Below are 3,452 nucleotides of genomic sequence, written 5' to 3'. Positions count from 1 at the left end.
ACGACTTTTGTGAGGGAGCAGCTGCCGAGGGGTCCTCTATCACTCTCAGAAAAGCAGTATTCCCACTAGTTGAGACCCAGGTCACAGAGTAACACAGAATTCTGCCTCCCTCTTGGATCCACTCCCCTCCATCTTGGATCCACTCCCCTCCCGCCCCAGAATCATCTTTCTATATCTTTATAAAAGTTCATTAACTTTAATATTAAGATATGAAAAAATAGCATGAAAGGAAAATGCAAACCATTTCATTCAGAACTATAAATGCATAAACAGAAAGTGCATGTTAAGATTTCTTCCATATATTAAAGTATGATGTGACAATATATTTTAATATAGTAATTGCAGCAATATTAAGAACTTGCAAGAATGCAAAAACACATCAGTACTAAGAAATTTATATATAGTAAATAAAAGTGGACCACCGCCATATTGGGCAACTAAAAAAGGGGGCTCGTCTTTTCGGGGTGTTTTTCTCCCCCTCCCTTCTCCCCACTTTCTCACGGCTCCGCGACTCCGACCGCGGCAAGGTTTGGAGAGTGGCTGGGTTCGCGGGACCGCGGGATTGCACCAGCCTGGACTTGGACTGGCTTTGCCACCTCCTCCTTCCTCCTCCCCTCCCTTCCCCGCCCTCCCGCTCGCCCATACACTTGATCGGCGGAGACTTTAGGCTGTCTGTCCCGGGCGTCCCCGCACTCACTCCCCCAGACCTGCGCGCTCCTGAGGCTCGGGCAGTTACTCGTTGGGGCTTGTTTCTCTTGGCTCTGAGGGCAGTCGCAGGGCTTATTAGAGGAGTCCGGACTGCGTCGGGGTGTTTTGTTGTGTTCGGTTTTGTTTTTTGAGAGAGGGAGCTAGGCGGTCAAGACCCGACCGGGAGGAAAATGTCAAACGTGCGAGTGTCTAACGGGAGCCCGAGCCTGGAGCGGATGGACGCCAGACAGGCCGAGCACCCTAAGCCCTCCGCCTGCAGAAACCTCTTCGGTCCCGTGAATCACGGAGAGTTAACCCGGGACTTGGAGAAGCACTGCAGAGATATGGAAGAGGCAAGCCAGCGCAAGTGGAATTTCGATTTTCAAAACCATAAGCCCCTGGAGGGCAAATACGAGTGGCAAGAGGTGGAGAAGGGCAGCTTGCCCGAGTTCTACTACAGACCCCCGCGGCCCCCCAGAGGCGCTTGCAAGGTGCCGGCGCAGGAGAGCCAGGATGTCAGCGGGAACCGCCAGGCGGTGCCTTTAATTGGGTCCCAGGCAAACTCAGAGGACACGCACTTGGTAGACCCAAAGACTGACCCGTCAGACAGCCAGACGGGGTTAGCGGAGCAGTGCGCAGGGATGAGGAAGCGACCCGCAACAGATGATTCTTCTTCTCAAAACAAAAGAGCCAACAGAACAGAAGAAAATGTTTCAGACGGATCCCCAAGTGCTGGTTCTGTGGAGCAGATTCCCAAGAAGCCGGGCCTCCGAAGACGTCAAACGTAAACAGCTCCAGCTCGAATTAAGAATGTGTTTCCTTGTTTATCAGATACGTCATTGCTAGATGAAGCAAGGAAGATATACAAGAAAAAAAATTTAAATACATATCGCTGACTCCATGGAACAGACATCCTGTATAAGCACTGAAAAGCAACAACACAATAACACTAAAATTTTAGGCACTCTTAAATGACCTGCCTCTAAAAGCGTTGGATGTAGCATCGTGCAATTAGGTTTTTCCTTATTTGCTTCATTGTACTACCTGTGTATATAGTTTTTACCTTTTATGTAGCACATAAACATTGGGGAAGGGAGGGCAGGGTGGGGATGAGGAATTGGCCTGGGTGGGGGTGAAGAACTTGCTTCTGTTTATAGCAAGGAGAAAAATATTTGACTTGCATAACCGAAGCAATTTTGGGGAAGGGCTTCAACTGTTGTTTTTTTTTTTTTAAAGATGTAATGTCCCTTTCAGTGACACTGATATTTCATTTTTAAAATCAAAATTTGAAAACTGGCTACAAATAATTGCTATTTATTTTTACATGAAGCTTATTCTTATTTGGGAGTTCTTATGATTCCGTTATGTACTAGCAAATGTCTTTAAAAACAAAAAAACAGCAACTGTTTTTCTCAGTGTCTCTAACCCTGCCCCCCCCCCCCTCAGTTTCCCTTAAAATTAGAATATACCAGTTAATTATTCAGCAGTTTGGTAATCACTTCAAGTAATTTTGAACAAAAATCTGGGGCATGTGATGGAGATTTCTGAATGCCCAAAACTGACCATCTACATTTACCAAATTTGTTGAGAAAATGTCTTAGTTTTCTTTTCTCTTTGAGCTGTGTAGACACAGTAAAAACAATTTGAAATCCCAAGGTATTTTTAAAGATTGATAAGTAGCTTCACAGACACACACACAAAAAAATGAAATAATTTTTAATCTTCTCTAATTGTTAATTTGCCCAAAGGAAAATAGTGTTTTTAAAGGAAAGCACATGTAAAGAAAAGCACACTTGTGGAATAATGGAAATGGATACTACATCTTTAAACAGTATTTCTTCATTGCCTGTGTAAGTGTATGAAACAAAACCATTTGAAGTGTACCTGTGTACATAACTCTGTAAAGACACTGAAAAATTATACTAACTTATTTATGTTAAAAAGAGATTTTTTTTTAAAATCTAGACAATATACAAGCCAAAGTGGCATGTTTTGTGCATTTGTAAATGCTGTATTGGGTAGAATAGGTTTTCCCCTTCTTTTGTTAAATAATATGGCTATGCTTAAAAGATTGCATACTGAGCCAAGTATAATTTTTTGTAATGTGTGAAAAAGATGCCAATTATTGTTACACATCAAGCAATCAATAAAGAAAACTTCCATAGCTAAAAATAATAAAATAAAATAAAATAAAAGTGCTTTCAGTTTGATACAATATGACATGAAATTGGAGACAGAGCATTGGGAACTGTGCAGGGAGTGCTTTGGGAAGGCTGAGATCCATACATAGTCCTTATCACTTATGCAAAATGTAATTACAGGAACTTCTCATAGGCTGGTCCTTTCTGTTCAAAGGTCTGTCTTAAAATACTATTGCTGTGTAGTGTGATTAAAATTCCTCTGAAGACTGTGGCTGGACCTCAGGAAGACTGACAGCCACCTGCTTGGAAATTGCAGGGAACAAAGGAGCATCCCAGGAGATTTCCAAAAGGAGGGGAGACACATGAAGGTCTAGATGTTAAGAAAAAAACAGGAAAGGGAGTGAGGTAGTAGCTCAGTGGTAGAGCACTTGCCTAGTGTGTGTGAAACATTGGGTTTGATTCTCAGAACCACATATAAGTAAATTAAATAAAGGTCCATCAACAACTCAAAAAAATTTAAAAAAGACAAAGACAAAACATGAAAAATGCACTCCCCACAAACATACCCACAAACCAGGTTTTACAAAGCAAGACTCAAATTAATTATTACTCTGTCTTGTACTA

At 42.2% G+C, this 3,452-nt stretch overlaps 1 pseudogene; it reads left to right on the top strand.

Annotated features, from left to right (window-relative positions):
* The first annotated feature begins 697 nt into the window (after nucleotides 1-697).
* Nucleotides 698-2,387, top strand: LOC114105538 (cyclin-dependent kinase inhibitor 1B pseudogene; annotated as a pseudogene).
* The last annotated feature ends 1,065 nt before the right edge of the window (nucleotides 2,388-3,452 follow it).

Source organism: Marmota flaviventris, chromosome 14 (genome assembly GCF_047511675.1).
Source record: "Marmota flaviventris isolate mMarFla1 chromosome 14, mMarFla1.hap1, whole genome shotgun sequence".
NCBI classification, from domain to species: domain Eukaryota; kingdom Metazoa; phylum Chordata; class Mammalia; order Rodentia; family Sciuridae; genus Marmota; species Marmota flaviventris.
This window is presented reverse-complemented; position numbering and strand designations above follow the sequence as displayed.